At 38.7% G+C, this 19,374-nt stretch overlaps 1 pseudogene; it reads left to right on the top strand.

Moving 5' to 3' along the window:
* Positions 1–17,841, top strand: part of LOC134302113 (zinc finger protein 271-like) — a 34,471-nt pseudogene extending 16,630 nt beyond the window's left edge.
* Positions 17,842–19,374: the final 1,533 nt, after the last annotated feature.

Below are 19,374 nucleotides of genomic sequence, written 5' to 3'. Positions count from 1 at the left end.
TTTCACCTGTTTCTGTACAGGTCTGGAGTGCCTGACGAGTGCTCTGTATGCTGGAATTAGCATTACAGAGATGTGGTCTGAGTATCCGAGGTGGGGGCGGGGCTCCGCCCGGTACGCACCGGCAATGTTAGTGTAAACATTATCCAGCGTGTTCGCTCCTCTCGTAGCAAAGTCCACATGCTGATGGAATTTAGGGAGAACCGACTTGAGATTTGCATGATTAAAATCCCCAGCGATAATAAACAGTCCGTCTGGGTGAATGTTCTGCAGTTCGCTGATGGCTCTGTAAAGTTCGCTCAATGCTTCCTTCGCGTTCGCGCTGGGCGGAAGATACACCGCGACAATAAGCACACTGGTGAATTCCCGTGGTAAATAAAAAGGTCTGCATCTAACAATAGCCAATTCCACCATCGGAGAACAGTACGCCACAATAAGCACAGAGTCCTTGCACCATTCGGTGTTAATGTAAACACAGACGCCTCCTCCTCGTGTTTTACCGGACTGAGCTGCATTTCTATCGGCGCGATACGATGCTAGCCCGTCTAGCTGAATGGCACTGTCTGGAATGTTGTCGCTGAGCCATGTTTCAGTAAAAAATTAAAACACAACAGTCCCTGTACTCACATTGGGTAGTTCGCTGAAGTCTGATACAGTCCAGTTTATTCTCCAGAGAGCATGCATTTGCGAGGAATAACGATGGTAGAGCCGGCCGGCTTGGGTTAGCTTTTAGCCTAGCACAGACCCCGGCTCGCTTTCCACGCTTCTGCTTCCTCGAGCACCGCTTGCGGCGCCCCCTCCCCCGGTCACCTACTTCAGGTAACTCCGAGGACTGCAGGGCTGGTTCGCGAAGTAGGCAGAGTTCATGCAGAGTTCGCAGCAGATCATCCTGCAGGTTGGTTTCTGACTGTTTTCTCAATTGTAGCAGTGTATGGCGGTTGTAAACTGAGTCAAAAGTGGTTTTCATACGTTTATAAACAAAACTGTCCTAAACAAAACTTACAAACTTTTCTGAAAAACAACAAAAAACACAGTTTTTCGACCCCAGAGCGGCCGCTGCGTGTTAACGCGCCGCCATCTTGGATCAGATTAACAGATCATTAACAGATAGTATATTTCTTATTTTAGAAATATTACGCAAATAAAAAAAAGCAACTCTAGTAATATTATTGACGTGTGTATCAAAGTAGAGATCTGAATCTATTGTGACACCTAAGTGTTTTACATCTGGGCTGGGAGTAACAGAGAACGTGTTTAGGTTTAGCACCAGGTTAGACAACTTTTTGAATTAAGTAAAAGAAAATTACCTGACATCCAGTTTTTTATGTCATTTACACAATCTTCTATCTTACTGATTGTGTCGGTATCATTTGGTTTGGCTGATATATACAGCTGTGTGTCATCTGCATAGCAGTGAAAATTTATGCCATGTTTATGAATAATTTCACCTAGTGGAAGCATATAGAGTGTAAATAATAGCAGTCCCAGTACCGACCCCTGTGGAACACCACACTTTACTTTTGTAGTTTCCGAGCATTTATTATTTATATAAAAAAATTGAGAGCGGTCAGTCAAATATGATTTGAACCAAGAGAGTGCGAGTCCTTTAACGCCTACTGTATTTTCTAGCCTCTCCAGTAAAATGTCATGATCGACCGTATCAAACGCTGCACTAAGATCTAATAGAACAAGAAAAGAGACACATCCATTATCAGAAGACATTAACAACTCGTTAACTACTCTAATTAATGCGGTTTCGGTACTATGGTTGGGTCTAAATCCTGATTGAAATTTTTCATGAATACAATTTCATTCAAATAAGAGCATAACTGTTTGGAAACGACTTTTTCTAATATCTTAGAGACAAAAGGAAGATTTGAAATTGGCCTATAATTAGCTAAAACATGTGGATCAAGATTAGGTTTTTTAATCAAGGGTTTAATAACGGCACTTTTAAACAATTTAGGTACGTACCCAAGGCTAAGGGATGCATTGATTAATGTAAGCAGGGGCGCTACAATAGCTGGGAGTAAATCTTTAAGTAAACGAGTTGGAACAGGATCGAGTATAGACGATGATGACTTTTATGATTTAATCAACACAGTTAGTTCATTTTGGGAGATTGGATTAAAGGAACTTAGTTGGATTAACTCGTTACTATTATCGTCACTATTCTCACCAATGCTGCTCAGAGTGAGTCCAGACTTAACATTGGGAAGTGACACACTCTGACTCTGAAGTCGTATTTTTTCTTGTCATTAAAGAATTGTAAAAAATCATTGCTGGTACAGTCGGGTGGTATATTAGATTCAGTTTCATTGACGTTTTTAGTTAATTTGGACACTGTCTCGAAAAGGAATCTAGGATTGTTCTTATTTTTCTCTATTAGGGATGAATAATATAAAGATTTAGCTTTTATAAGGGCATGTTTATACTCAGTTAGAGCATCTTTCCAAGCTATCTTATACACTTCCAGTGTAGTGTGACGCCACTTGCGTTCTAATTTCTGTGCTGCTTGTTTAAGTGCGCATGTGTGGTCATTGTACCATGGAGCAAGTTTTTTCTCCCTAATCAGTTTAGTTTTGAGTGGGGCTACGTTATCTAAGGTTGTGCGCAGTACGGTCTCTAGGTGTTGAGTTGCCTGATCTAGTTCTTTAGGTTCTGATGCTGATATATTTGGTAATTCTGGTAGGCAGTTTATGAACGCTGCTGTAGTTGCAGATGTAATAGTGCGCTTACATTTAAAACGATGTGGTTGCTGTATATTATTGGACAGGGACACTTCATAAATTAGTAGGGAGTGATCTGAAATTAAGTCATTCTGTGGTACGATTACCAGGTTGTCTAGGTTCATACCATAAGTAAGTATTAAATCTAAGGTATGTTTACAGCGGTGAGTGGGTCCTGTTACATTTTGGGTAATGCCTAAAGATTCTAAAATAGAATCAAACGCAATTTTGAGTGGATTACACTGATCCTCACAATGGATATTAAAGTCACCAACAATTAAAGCTTTTTTAGTTGATAAGACTAATTTAGAAAGAAAATCGGCCCAGGTCACGGTTAAACAAAGTGCACTAAGACAATTATCTGTAATTATTTCAATTACAATTACTGTTTTGCATGCAAGTGACCTGATATTTAGAAGTCCTAACTTTATTTTAGCCTTACTAGGGTTTTCATGATGCTCATTTAGATTAATTTTAATTAAGTTATTATGACATACTTTTTGATTTAGTTTTGGCTTACACCTGCCACGGTAAACAGACACAGTCTCAATGGTTTGTGACCTAAGGATTCCGGGTGACGTCCGATGGCGACTCGCAGACAGTCGGTTAGGCCCGTTTGTCTGCTGCCTGGTCTTGGCTCTGGATAGTCATGTACCACTATCTGCCGCTACACTAATGCGGTGGTAAAGCCTGTCACCTATGCTGCAAGAAATGCGAGCAGCACCCTCCCGCGAGGGGTGGACACCATCCCGCTTCAAAAGACCAGGCCTTCCCTCAAAAGTGGACCAGTTATCTACAAAATCAATGCAGTTTTCTGAGCACCATTTAGACATCCAGCGGTTCAGCGACAACAACCTGCTGTAGGTTTTGCCACTGGGTCGAATCGGTAAGGGGCCAGAGCACACTACTGCCTCAGACATCGACCTAGCTAACTCACACACCTCTTTAACATTACTCTTAGTAACCTCAGACTGCCGTAAACGAACATCATTAGTTCCGACGTGGATAACAATCTTCGAAAATCTACGGTTAGCTTTAGCCAGCACTTTTAGATTTGCTCTGATGTCAGGCGCCCTGGCCCCCGGAATACAGGTGACTATGGTTGCTGGTGTCTCTATGGGGGTTGCAATACGCACGTGTCGGAGCTGAGAATCTCCTATAACCAGAGCACTTACATTAACAGGCTTCTCAGCGGGTGGGTCACTGAGTGGGGAAAACCTGTTGGACACGTGCAACTGAGATGGTCGGTGCTTTGCCCTACGACTATGTCGCTGAGACGTCACCCAGTCGCCCCGCTGTGAGGGCTCTAATGCCGGAGTCTGGGGTTCTGTACCTGAACTGCTGGCATTCGGGACTGCTACAGCTGAATCTAAGCCCTCACTAGTAGTAGTCTGTTCTAACGCCCGAATGCGCCCCTCTAACCCTGAGATCTTCTCCGTCAGACTAACGACTAATCTACACTTATCACATACAGTATAAAGTTATCACTAAAGACGGAGAAGGAATAACTGAACATGTTGCACTCAGAACAGGGATATAAAGCTTCTGCTGGGGCCATTATAGTAGAGAAATGATTGAAGTAGATGTTTATGTTGGATTAACCGGCGCTTCTGCTGGTAGTCACAGAAAAACGGCTTTATTCTAAAGGAAATCGGTGTTTATGCATTGGTGTACTGTACTTCTTGGCAAATTCCAGCCTGGCCTTCCTATTCTTCTTGCTCATTAGTGGTTTGCATCTTCTGGTGAAGCCTCTGTACTTTTGTTCATGAAGTCTTCTGCGAACAGTAGATTGTGATACCTTCACTCCTGCCCTCTGGAGGTTGTTGCTGATGTCATTAACAGTTGTTTTAGGGTCTTTCTTTACAGCACGCACAATGTTTCTGTCATCAACTACTGTTGTTTTTCTGGGTCTACCTGTTCGACATCTGTTACTTAGTACACCAGTGACAACTTTCTTCTTCAGGACATTCCAAACGGTTGTACTGGCTATGGCCAATATTTGTGCAATGGCTCTGATTGATTTTCCATCTTCTCTGAACTTGTTTTTCACCCATAGACAGCTCTCTGGTTTTCATGTTGGTTACTCCTCTAACTATAAATGCACAGTCTCCACAGGCAAAACCCAAATCTGAAACTGAGCGTAGACATTCAGCGCTATTTATTGTTCAAATAATCAATGTAACAGGACACACCTGGGAAACAAAACACACCTGACAGTCACATGTTCCAATACTTTTGCTCACAAGAAAAATGGGTGGGTTCAGACAAAAGTTGCTATCTTCTGAACTATGTATCAGATCCAGATGTAAATACCTGGAAATAAAAGCTGAAATGTTGATCTTTTGTCTCATATTCATCTTTTAATGTCAAACCCAAATGTTTTTAGTCTACAGCAAAAATAAAGGGATTGGCCTCACTGTTCCAATACTTTTGGAGGGGACTGTAGGTTACCAGAGTATGAACACATATGGCCAGGGATGAAGTTTTTTTTTTTTTTATGTGAATGGGTTGCTAAATCCAATTAAACACTGTAGAATCATATCTAAAATGAAGAAGGAACATGCCCATGTAGTATACCTACAAGAAACTCACTTAAACAACAAAGAGCATGAGAAACTAAAGAGGACGGGCTTTACTTATTTGTTCTTCTCTTCATTTAAATCAGGGTGTAGGAGAGGGGTTGCTTTTCTCATTTCAGATACGCTTCGAAAAGATATTTGAAATAAGAGATGTAGAAGACAGATTTATTTTAGTACGGGGGAAAATAGAGGGACACCCAGTTACTCTGTTAAATATATATATGCACCCCCAGAAAGTGATTTGGGTTTCTTCCAGAAGATTACAAATATTATGGTAACAGAAACAGAAGGGTTCTTAATATGTGGGGGAGACCTAAATGTACGACTGCAACCAGGGTTGGACTCTTCTGGGTGGAAAAAAACGTGGCCTAAAATCACTACATAAGAAAACAAACACAGCTGGATTGATTGACATATGGAGAAATCTGTTTCCTACCAGAAGAGATTATACTCATTACTCTGCTCCACATTCCCTTTACACAAGGATAGACTATTTTATAACATTTGGAAAAGATAAAGACAATATAGATTCTTGTGGAATAGGAACAATAGATTTGACCATGCACCAATATATTTATATGTTCATTTTGTGGTGCAACTAAGAAATAATATTGGAAACTAAATACAAGCCTACTCAATGACCCTTGTTTCAAAACACAAATTAAAAGAGAGATCAAGGAATATTTGGAAATCAGTGACAATGGAGAGATCTCACCACCCTTTCTGTGGGATACCTTGAGGCAGACATATCCAAAGTCCGGCCCGCGTCACCTATGATCCGACTTTCTTACCCTCTAACCCTGAACAACAGCCAATTGTTGTTAATGCTGCCTCCCAGCCTAGTCGGAAGGCAGAGCTGAAATTCGATACGATGTATTAGAAACCCCAACTCCGCTTTACCGCTGCGCCACCTGAGCGACCTGCATATTTTATTGTTTAAAATAATGTCATCAGGGACTGTTGGCCCTCTGGCACTTTTACATTATCAAATCTGGCCCTCCTAGAAAAAGGTTTGGACAGCACTGCCTTAAAGGCTGTCTTACGTGGTAAAATTATAGCAATATCAGCACATAAAACAAAAATGAGCAATAAAAAAAAATGGAGGAACTACAAGAGAAATTTAAGAAATTCGAAAAAAAAAAACACAAGTTGAATTTGGCACAAAATATATCGAAAGAATTTTTTAAAAACTAGACATGAAATTAATAATTTGGCCACACAAAAAATTAAAACGAACCTAATGTTACTGAAACAGAGACATTATGAAAGTGGACCCAAATCAATTGGAAAATTGGAAAAAAAAGATAGTAGAAAATACAATTTATAAAATTAAAGACCCAAAAACAATAAAACATAAAATAAGCAAAATCCAAGATAGTTTTGAAGCATTTTGTAAAACGTTATATTCCAAAATTCCTGGGGAAAATGTGACCCAAATTGACGCCTTCCTGAATTCGTTAGAGCTACATTTAAATGAGGAACAAAACAAAAGCCTCACTGCTGATATAACAGAAGACGAACTAAAAGCTGCAATTAGTAGACTTTAATTAAACAAATCACCAGGATCGGATGGCTTTACGACAGAATGGTATAAAGAATTTAAAAGTGAATTGATTCCTGTGGTGCTCTCCACTGTAAATTGGGTTTTAAAAGGGGCACAGACACCATCTAGTTGGAAGGAGGCTGTAATATCAGCTATATTAAAAGAAGGCAAGGACAAAATGGACTGTGGATCCTACAGACCAATATCTGTTCTTAATGTAGATTATAGACTGTTTATCTCTATCATGGCCAGACGATTAGAAAAGTTCCCACCTGTCTTGATTCACCGTGATCAGATGGGTTTTATACAGCAATTCCAAACAGTGAACAATATACGAAGATCACTACATATTATAGGCCATTTACAAAAAATAAAATAAAAGCATTAGTGATGAGTGTTGATGCAGAAAAGGCATTCGATTTAGTTAACTGGACCTTTCTCTATAGAGTCTATGTCTGTCTGTCTAGCTGAGAAAGGGGGATGCACTATTAGTGAGGGCAGGACAATTGCCTTAAAATACACTGTAAAATCCTACATAAATTGCATCTCTCAGAATGCATGATGATTTTGTGACCTGCAAAGTGACACAGCCCGCCAGTAGATAAGAAATATTTACACATAATCCCAAAATATACAAGAAGATAAGTAAGAAAATTAAGCAGAAGGAGGAAATTTAATGAAAGTGAAAACAAGTTTGTGCTTCAGGAAGAGAAACCGGTGCGTCTCTTGTGTTATGAGGCTGTGTCTGTGGTAAAGGAGGACAATATAAATACAGAATTCAGCCTCCAAGAAAAACAACAGACTGCAATCACAGCAGGATACGTTACAATCGGCCCTTTGAGGACCACCATAATGCTGATGTGGCCCTCGGTGAAAATGAGTTTGACACCTCTGTCCTAGGGCAACCAACTCACTCATTACCCCCCATCTGATGCAGACATTTGAACAATATGGTCAACTATCTGATACTTGGTGAATAATAAAGATTCTGATAAGAGTTTCCACTCATCTGTGTAGGCGGTCTACAATATTTTGGAGTGTGTCTGTGGGAATCTTTTCTCATTCATCCAGAGATGAAAAAGCAGTTCATGTCATCCAGTAAGGGTGAGAATAAACCTAAACATTGTAGATCAATTAGTGTTGCCAACTTTTTTTTTTTCTGGTGTTATTGGAGACTTTTGGAGACTCGAACGTGAAATCAAACATCGTTACTGTCCTCGGAGAGCAGCGGGTGCAGCCGTCGTTCTGTTGATTTATCCTACTAAAGTACCCATCGATTTGTCCTACCGAGCATGCGCACATCTGTTTTTGACTCGTTGAGTGGAACGCCTCTAATTCTGTGCTACCTTTAACATAATTTATTTCTGCTAGCAGTTAGTAATGTGTGGTTTTAGTTTTAATTCCTTTTAAAGTTGAAGTGTATATGTGACTCTTGCGTATTATCATCTGAAGGGAATGACAACCACAGTATAAGTCTTCTATATTGATTTCGGTCAGCACACAACTCAGCAGCACACTCAAACTACTGCCTCTACATCATACTGATATATTTTACAAAATTAATTAAAGAAGAACCATACATTAAACGTTTGCAGCTACATCACCCTTATTTGAAATTAAAAATAAATTAAAAAGAATACAGTGAATACATGAGAACATGACAAACATGAAAAAATACTGTCCGCATGGCATGGTACATTAGCCAACAAACTAATAAGCATCGCACAGATTCACAAAATATATATTTCAAACACAATAAAGTACAACAAAACACATGAACATACCTGAAGGGAATATGACAACCACAGTCTTCTATATTGATTTCAGTCAGCACACAACTAAAGAAATGGTGATAATTAATTAACTTCGGATTAATTCATAAAATGTCATTTTCAATAAACTCAATGAAGAACAGATCTCTATTATATATATTTTTTTTATACAACAGGTAGTTCCGACCTTACAATCTGATTGGTTGAGAAGCGTTCTAAACGTGCTGATATTCGTGATAACAGCACGGCCTTTTCACACCACAATGGTATTACTCCGCTGACGCGTTGCCATTAACGACAAGCTTCATGCACACAAACGTGCACGCAGGCAACACAGCCTTTTTTTCCCGGTCGCGTTTTAAATCCGTTATCTGATATACAATCTAGTGCACTTCTTTAATTTCCTTCGGGATCAATAAAGTATCTATCTATCTATCTATCTATCTATCTATCTATCTATCTATCTATCTATCTATCTATCTATCTATCTATCTATCTATCTATCTATCTATCTATCTATCTATCTATCTGCACTATGTAGGGAACATAACCAATTGTCTAATTCACTATCTAGTGCACTATGTAGGGAACATATATCCATGATCTGATACACAATCTAGTGCACTATTTAGGGAACATTAATGTGTTTGTAATGCGAACAGTTAGTTAAGCCAGTTAGCAGCTCCTAGTAGTTCTGTTTTCATCCATAGCCTTTGGTGTGTGCGAGAGGTTTTTTTTATTTCTTTTTTTCCCTTCGGAGGTTCTTGCTTTCTTCTTCTTCTTGTTCTTACCTCCCTGAAATGAGTTTTTGCCACTTGGGATGTCTGCTTTGTAGTGTTAAACTTTATATTCGTTGTGGAACTACTTTTTGGTGGAAGGTATTGTCAATATTAAAGCATATTTAATATGAAATTCAGGGCTTCTTTGATTTATTTTCTTTCTTTATTTTGTAAAAACTGTTGTATAAAAGCAATAGAACACTCGAGGTCGTGTGTTATTCGCGATAACACACTCCCTCTCGTGTTCTATTGCTTAAATTTAATTACTGCTATATTAATGCGAATCACTGCAATATATATATATATATATACAGTGGGGCCAAAAAGTATTTAGTCAGCCACTGATTGTGCAAGTTCTCCTACTTAGAAAGATGAGAGAGGTCTGTAATTTTCATCATAGGTACACTTCAACTATGAGAGACAAAATGAGAAAAAAAAATCCAGGAAATCACATTGTAGGATTTTTAAAAAATTTATTTGTAAATTATGGTGGAAAATAAGTATTTGGTCAAAAACAAACAAGCAAAATTTCTGGCTCTCACAGACCTGTAACTTCTTCTTTAAGAAGCTCTTCTGTCCTCCACTCGTTACCTGTATTAATGGCACCTGTTTGACCTCGTTATCTGTATAAAAGACACCTGTCCACAGTCTCAAACAGTCAGACTCCAAACTCAACCATGGCCAAGACCAAAGAAAATTGTAGACCTGCACCAGGCTGGGAAGAGTGAATCTACAATAGGCAAGCAGGTTGGTGTGAATAAATCAACTGTGGGAGCAATTGTAAGAAAATGGAAGACATACAAGACCATTGATAATCTCCCTCGATCTGGGGCTCATCCCGTGGGGTCAAAATGATCATGAGAATGGTGAGCAAAAATGCCAGAACTACACGGAGGGACCTGATGAATGACCTGCAGAGAGCTGGGACCAAGGTAAAAAGGTTACCATCAGTAACACTACGCCGAGAGGGACTCAAATCCTGCAGTGCCAGGCGTGTCCCCCTGCTTAAGCCAGTACATGTCCAGGACCGTCTGAAGTTTGCCAGAGAGCATATGGATGATCCAGAAGAGGATTGGGAGAATATCATGTGGTCAGATGAAACCAAAATGGAACTTTTTGGTAAAAACTCAACTCGTCATGTTTGGAGGAAGCAGAATGCTAAGTTGCACCATACCTACTGTGAAGCATGGGGGTGGAAACATCATGCTTTGGGGCTGTTTTTCTGCAAAGGAGACAGGACAACTGATCCGTGTTAAGGGAAGAATGAACTGGGCCATGTATCGTGAGATTTTAAGCCAAAACCTCCTTCCATCAGTGAGAGCATTGAAGATGGAACGTGGCTGGGTCTTCCAGCAGGACAATGATCCCAAACACACCGCTCGGGCAACGAAGGAGTGGCTCCGTAAAAAGCATTTCCAGGTCCTGGAGTGGCCTAGCCAGTCTCCAGACCTCAACCCCATAGAAAATTTGTGGAGGGAGTTGAAAGTCCGTGTTGCCCCAAAACATCACTGCTCTAGAGGAGATCTGCATGGAGGAATGGGTCAAAATATCAGCTACAGTGTGTGCAAACCTGGTGAAGACTTACAGGAAACGTTTGGCCTCTGTCATTGCCAACAAAGGTTATGTTACAAAGTATTGAGCTGAACTTTTGTTATTGACCAAATACTTATTTTTCACCATAATTTACAAATAAATTCTTTAAAAATCCTACAATGTGATTTCCTGGATTTTTTTTTCCTGGATTATAGAGCGTTTTTCATACATCTAGGAAAGCCAAACATATTTAAATAACTATCAGCGACCTTAACATTACGACAACACAAAATGTATTTGGTTATTTTTCAGTTTTTTATCAGTTCAGCTGGTACAGTAAAGTTTGTGTCTAATAAAGTTCATTACTGAGTGAATATGTTGAGCATTTATTACAGTATCTTGTACTGAGCTGTTTGTATTAGTAAAACTATTTTGTTTCTTTTCTCTTGTCAGTTCAGTTCTAATTATTTGTTCTTTACTCCATGTTTTTGTAGCTATAGATAAGATCTGTGTGATCTATAGATTTCTCACTGGGATCTTATCCAACAGGGTTTAATAAATCACAGAGGCAAAACCTTAGAAGATTTTCCTCATAGAGGGTCAGTATATTATTTACTACTGAATGTTTTATGTACTGGCTCATATTAAACTACATTTAATAACACATGTGAGATAAATGTCTGAGATACAGATGAATGGATCTAGTGAGATTTACTCTCTATAGTTTATAATAATATATAAATCTATCAACATGTGGTAACTATTATGCAAATTAGGCAGTGACGTCACTTAGTTGCTTCTAGGACAGCCAATAGCTGCTTTCCTTACTGAGAAGCTGCAACACTGAGATCAATCAGCTCAGTTCAAACAAGAAGAAGAAGAAGTGAACGCGCTCGTACTGAAGTGAGTCTGTAAGTATTTTTATTATTCATTTATTACACTTTATTTTTATTTTAACTACATTCTAATTCATAATAAAACCAAGATTCATAATAAAATAGCACTGAGGATTTGACCCAGCTAACAAACTTACGTTCTGAGAACGTTCCCCAAACGTTGCATTTTGGTTGTGGGAACGTTGCATTGGAATGTTCCTTCAACGTTATTCTGTCCAGTTTTCCTCATGTTCTCAGAACGTTTTTTTAAAGTTATGAAAACGTTTATAAAACGTTACCTAAACCCTATTTGCAACAATGATGTAACTTTCTGGAAACTTTATCTGGGAATGTTCTAAGAACATTTAAAATAAGCTTCTCTAAACGTTCCATTTTGGTTGTATGAATGTTTTAGTAGAACGTTCCTTCAACGTTATTTTGTCCAGTTTTCTTAATGTTTGTTGTACAGTTATGAAAACGTTCCCTGAACATCCTCACAACCTCATTTACAAAGATTATAGGAATGTCTTACAATGAGAATGTGTGAATTTATTTGTATTTATTTAGTTCTTTAATTCTGTTATGATACAGAAAATGTTCTTAAACTTTTCCACATCTTTCTTACACAACATCTCACCTGGAATTTCTCTTTCAATGTTTTACAGCTTTATAGTCCCAGTTTTCTTAATATTCTGAAGACATTCAATACAAGTTAAAGAACGTACCCAAAACATTTTTAATGATTTATTAAATGTTACTTTAACACACTTTTAACATAACTACAGATAATGTTAATCCAAGACAATGTTAATCTCTCTGTCTTGAACCTCCCCCCCCCCCAACCCCCTCAGACATTACCATTAATTACAAAAAGATCTGAATCACTCTGATAACATTTGCTATGATGGTTTAATTAAAACAGTTCATGTGATAATACTGACATAAACTGAGGCAAAATCAATGCAAACATATTTATTTTAAAAATGTTTTATATCATCAATCAAATTTAATTGAATGAATGAAAAATAAAAAAGAACAATCCCTCAATTTTTCTATCCCTTATAAACTGAGGTAAAATCAGTTAGAATATATTGTATTTATTATGTGTTATTATTATTATTATCGTCAAGCAATTAATTTAAATGAATCAATGGAAAATGGGGAATAAACAAATAGTCAGGTAGTAATTGAGGGCGTCTCTGCATTCTCCACCTGCAAAGTAAACAAAGAGGTTTATTAAGTATTTCTGCATATTTATCAGTACATGTAAAATATTTTACACTGTAACCAAGTCATTCTGAACAGCTAAAATACAAAACTTCCTTATAGTTCTGTTGCAGTTTTTAATTTATAATTCTTCAATGTGTAAGAGGTGCCTGAGGTTCTTTTTTATGGTTGAATTACTCGTATGTGTTAGTATTTTACAGTAAAAATTATAAAATAGCATTATTTCATGAGGTAAATGGCAGTATTTAATATGCCATAAAATAATTAAACAGCCAGCTTAATTACACAAAATTAAGAAGGGAAATCATACTAGTGTTGTGGATGTTTTTATTTAAGTATTGTTTGTTTTGTAAATATTGTTTCTGTTTTTGTATTTTAAATAATCCAACTAATCAATTAATCAAAAACATAATCACCAGATTGATTAGGAAATAATCGTTAGTTGCAACCCTACATGTGAAGTGAAGCATTTTTGTTTTGTGCATAAACGTTAGTTTAGGATTATAAACTGTTCAGACAAATGTAGGATATATGTCACATTAAAAAGCCGAGTTTAGTCCAGATAACCAGATGTTGTTCTTGCTCACCCATATTATCAAGGATGCATCACCACTCTCACTTGTACCATATTGCTTAATCATTCTAATGTGAGCTGATATAAACGTACCTGTTATGGCTCTGATTGTGAGTCAGCAGCTGGTTTGAGGGGTCAGATTAAATCTTTCACTTGGGAAGAGCACTTTTCTTACAGTCTCTTGGTACAACAGCGCTTAACAAACGTCTTTTTTTCATTTCTTACTTTAAGTTGATGACAACAGTTTAGCCGTCGATGAGATCTTGTCAGATTCTTTTGACCTTCAATGAGCTCTGACTCAATAACACACGTGGCAGGAATTTCATTTTCAAATAAGTACACAAGCACGTACTTTGTTAGACTCATGTTTCAGAATAAAAGAACTGAAAACACGACATTTGTATTTCACTTAAAGTTCTGTGTGGTTAGAATCCAGCTCTGCCCTCAGCCGGTCGAAGGCTGGGCGGCTATATGAACAACGATTGGCCTGTTGTTCAGGTGGGGGGGTGGGATTGGAGACCGGAGGGGGTGGGTCTCTCTCTGTCAGAATGCGATTACGACCTCTGCCGGCTGATTAAGAGGCGCCTACACAAGTGATGAGGAAGAGTGCCCTTAGGGTGTGTCTCTCCGCATGCAACGCTAGGTGGCGCCAAACTCATCGATGTGTGGGTGGCAAAGATGCATCCGGCTGCTGCCAGTGTTTCGGAGGGGATGTTGGTTAGCTTCGATCTCCTCGGTCAGGGCAGGGTTCGGCATAGACAGAGAGGAGGCACGATGCAAATTGAACAATTGGATGCACTAAAGGGGGTGAAGAAGGGAAAAAAAAAAGTTCTGTGTGGAGACAGAGACGGTTGGTTACAATAAGGATCTCAGGTCCAGTGTGGATGTGCGCATGTGCAGAACGAGGTGTCCGACTGTCCGTAGATAGAGACTGATGTGCTGTGTAAAGAAGAGAGGTTTGTGCAGAATAAACATAATAAAAGGTTATAAAGTCATTAAACTGAATGATGTGTAATGTAATATTTGTCCTGTATGGATGGGTTCTGATAACGGCAGTTTTTAATGCAGTTTTTATAAAATCCAATGAGGACATTTTGGAATAATAAAGGTTTATCTTAAATATATTATTGAATAAAATATTATATAAACCAAAAATGTTCAGTAGGAAGCAAGTTCAGTAATGCATCTAATGGCCTCTTCAAATCAACATAAAACAGTTAACTATATATATATATAATGTTTCCTAATATGCGTCTAAAGAATATCACACACATACTCCTTTAAAAAACGTTAAAAGAACGTTCATATAATGTTACACATTGAACAAAATATTTATTCAGGTCAGGTAAAGTTTATAGAACGTTCTACTGACTGTTCCAGTGTCTGTACAGTTTCTGTGTCTATGATCGTCACATTGTCGAATCCATGAATAAAAACAGACAGCAATTATGTGTAAATACTTTGTGAGCTGTTGAAATGTGTAAATATGTGCTGCTCTGTCTGTCTATCCATCCATCTATCCATCCATTCATCCATGTGTGTGTGTCTTTATGTTAGATCTTTAATAATGCAGTCAGCAGAAGTGGGACACATCGCCCACATGGATATAAAAGATGAAGGATCTGAAGATGAAGATTTCTGCTGTAAGTACATATGGAACAATTTAGCACTTTTCCACCAGACAGTGTGGTACAGAACAGGATGGTCAGTACTGGGGTCAGTAATTAGTGGATAGTGGATCAGAATCTGTCCTGTATGGTTCTGTCCTGTGGAGAAGTGCTGCTTCACTCCAGTCTGGACTCAAGTTTTTAATGGAACTAAGATTTATTATATCATTAAAACAACAACAACAACAACACGCCTCCCTACACTAGTCCCAGTTGTTGAGCTTTCTTCACATGTTGATGTGATTTCAGGTGAAGTATCATTAATCCCTCTGGAACTCATCACCTCTGATAGACACCTCTCCTCAGTGTACCAATCACTTGGAGGTGTCCTGCCTCAGAAGAAGGAGGAACCTGAAGATGAAGATGATCTCAGTAAGAATGTTTCAAATCTTGAGCAATGAAACCTGTTTTATTTATTAATGGTTCATCTGTCAGAATGTTTCTATCATCAGTAATGATAATAATAATAATGATATTTATAATATTAATAATATAATCCAGTAAATAACTGAGGCGTGTAAAAGAGTGAATATGTTCTGTTGCTATATTGAAAGTAAAAGTGCTGAGGTTATTTCCTCTTTATCTCACTCTATACTCACTCAGTACCGTGTCTTTGCTCCTCTTCACTTTTAGCTTTGAAAATCATTTGATCTGCTCTGTGTTTATTGTGATGTTTGTAATTGATGGTGTTACAAGAGCAGCTTGTGTTTTTCTTCTTCAGGATTGAACAAGGATTTCTGCTGCTCCTCGAGTCCACGTTCCTGTACAACCCAAAATCATCTCCACAAACACATCAAGACCCCCCACAGTGTCAAATATGAGACCCTGGTGAAGATTAAGACTGAACATGAGGATCTGACGCCCACCAGAAGCTCCAGTGATCAGCAGACGTCCTCTGGTGCTGTCAGCATTAACACCTCTCTCACCAGAGAACAGAACAGAAGGAACGTCTGCTCACAGTGTGGGAAGAGCTTTAGTTCTCCCAGTGCTCTTAAAATGCACCAGCACATTCACACTGGAGAGAAACCATATCAGTGCTCACAGTGTGGGAAGAGCTTTAGTTCTCAGAGTGATCTCAACAAACACCAGCGCATTCACACTGGAGAGAAACCGTATCAGTGCTCACAGTGTGGGAAGAGCTTTAGTTCTCAGAGTGATCTCAACAAACACCAGCGCATTCACACTGGAGAGAAACCGTATCACTGCTCACAGTGTGCGAAGAGCTTTAGTTCTCCCAGTGCTCTTAAAATGCACCAGCGCATTCACACCGGAGAGAAACCGTATCAGTGCTCACAGTGTGGGAAGAGTTTTAATCGTCTGAGTGCTCTCAAAATGCACCAGCGCAATCACACTGGAGAGAAACCGCATCACTGCTCACAGTGTGGGAAGAGCTTTAATTCTCCGGGTGCTCTTAAACTACACCAGCGCATTCACACTGGAGAGAAACCGTATCAGTGCTCACAGTGTGGGAAGAGTTTTAATCAACAGAGTAATCTCCAAAGTCACCAGCGCATTCACACTGGAGAGAACCCGTATCAGTGCTCACAGTGTGGGAAGAGCTTTAGTTCTTCCAGTGATCTTAAAAAACACAAGCGCATTCACACTGGAGAGAAACCGTATCAGTGCTCACAGTGTAGGAAGAGCTTTAATCATCCGAGTCATCTAAAACAACACCAGCACATTCACACCGGAGAGAAACCATATCAGTGCTCACAGTGTGGGAAGAGCTTTAGTCATCCGAGTGTTCTCAAAATACACCAGCGCATTCACACTGTAGAGAAACCGTATCAATGCTCACAGTGTGGGAAGAGTTTTATTAAACACAGTCATCTTAAAATACACCAGCGCATTCACACTGGAGAGAAACCGTATCAGTGCTCACAGTGTGGGAAGAGCTTTAGTTCTCCCGGTGATCTTAAAATTCACCAGCGCATTCACACTGGAGTGAAACCTTATCAGTGCTCACAATGTGAGAGGAGATTTAATCAACAAAGTAATCTCAAAGTACACCAGCGCATTCACACTGGAAAGAAACCATATCATTGATCACAGTGTGGGAGGAGCTTTAGTTCTCTGAGTGCTCTTAAAGTACACCAGCGCATTCACACTGGAGTGAAACCTTATCAGTGCTTACATTGTGGGAAGAGTTTTAATACACAGTCATCTAAAATTACACCAGCGCATTCACATTGAAGAGAAACCATATGAGTCCTCTCGGAGTGGGAGGAGCTTTAGTTTTCTTAGTGCTCTTAAAATACACTATCGCATTCACACTTGAGAGAAACCGTATCAGTGCTCACAGTGTGGGAAAAGTTTTAATCGTCAGAGTGTTTTCAAAATACACCAGCGCATTCACACTGGAGTGAGAGCCTATCAGTGCTCACAGTGTGGGAAGAGCTTTAGTTCTCTGAGTGATCTCAACAAACACCAGCGCATTCACACCGGAGAGAAACCTTGTCAGTGCTTACAGTGTGGGGAGAGCTTTAGTTCTCCAAATGCTTTTAAAAGACACCAGCGCATTCACATCGGAGAGAAACCGTATCAGTGCTCACAGTGTGGGAGGAGATTTAATCAACAAAGTAATCTACAAAAAACACCAGCACATTCACAGTGTAGAGAAACTGCATCAGTGCTAATTGTGTGGAAAGAGTTTTAATTAACACCAGCACACTGACTCATGAAGGGAACACACATGTTTTACATGTTTTGGCTCAAAAAATAAGATGACTGACACAGAAAATCACCAGCGTGTTCACACTGAAGAGAAAAACCACAGAGGATACAAAGTTAAAGTGTTTGAGGTGCTATTGTGCTTGTAACACTGTGGGTGTGTTCAAAAACCTATAGTGAGCTGCCTTGCTGTCTTACTGCCTACACAGGCAGCTTCCTCAGTAGAGAGGATTCTAATAAGTCGATGACTAATAAGTCCGGTTATTCGAACACTATACTTAGACAGCACTTCCATCGGGTTTCACATTTAGCATTTAGCATCTTGCCATTAAAACCAATGGATTGAGGTAGCACAGCGTGCTAACATGTCAATAGATCATCTCCCCTTGATACAAGTTTATACAAGTTAAAAATCAATAATAAATTATTTCCGTTTGAAAATAACTCCATTCGTTTGGCCACACCGTCAGACATGCTTACTTTTCTGTGGTGTATAGTGACGAAGTAATAATACTTCGTTACAGTACTTAAGTAGTTTTTTGGAGTATCTGTACTTTACTGGAGTATAAAAAAATATTGTTCTCTTTCACTTTACTACATTTCCTAAAGAAATTGTGTACTTTTACTCCGATACATTTACCATATGTAAATTCGTTACTATAAAATAAAACGACAAGGTGTTTTTAGATAAATGTGAGATGTGTGACAGACTGCATGCAGATTTGGCGAATCTACGCTTGTAAAGTAGAGTGGTGGTTAACACATGAATGCGCTGGTGTAAACAAACGTTCAGATAGAAGCGCGTCGTTCGTTCAAAGATACAAAAATATATCAGCATTTCAGAATCTCCCCGTCCTGCCTCACTAAACACACTGATGTACGTTAATAATGATTAACAAAGTAAAGATCAGCATCATTGTTTTTTTATTATTAGCATTAACATTGTTCACATATCTAGCTACCAATTACATTCGAACCACAAATAAAACGTTTCACTAAATTTGTTTGTAATTAATTCAGTGTCCATAATATTTAAAAACTCACCGACTGACAAATATTTCTTCAGATAACTCCTTTATCACACCAGGAAAGATTCATGGTGCTGAGGAACATGCATGCACGTCTTTAACCTTTTAATGGTCTCAACAAGAACTCAACTTTTTTAACTTATTATTATGGATGACTTTTCAGCTGCTTCTTTAAGTTGACATAAGTTAGAAATGGTGTTTTATTAAAGTAAGAATACCAATATTTTTTTAGTTTACCATGTGACAAATCAGGGAGTAGATACGGCCCAAAAAAAGATTATTTAAATACAGCTTATTTTACGCAGATATTTTGTATATTCTATTTTCGAGTTTTGCTTCAAATTAATTCTGCCAAAATTCAGTGGTTTTAGGTTATTGGGGTATATGCTGTATCTATGACT

Source organism: Trichomycterus rosablanca, chromosome 2, assembly GCF_030014385.1.
Source record: "Trichomycterus rosablanca isolate fTriRos1 chromosome 2, fTriRos1.hap1, whole genome shotgun sequence".
In the NCBI taxonomy this organism is placed as follows: Eukaryota; Metazoa; Chordata; class Actinopteri; order Siluriformes; family Trichomycteridae; genus Trichomycterus; species Trichomycterus rosablanca.
This window is presented reverse-complemented; position numbering and strand designations above follow the sequence as displayed.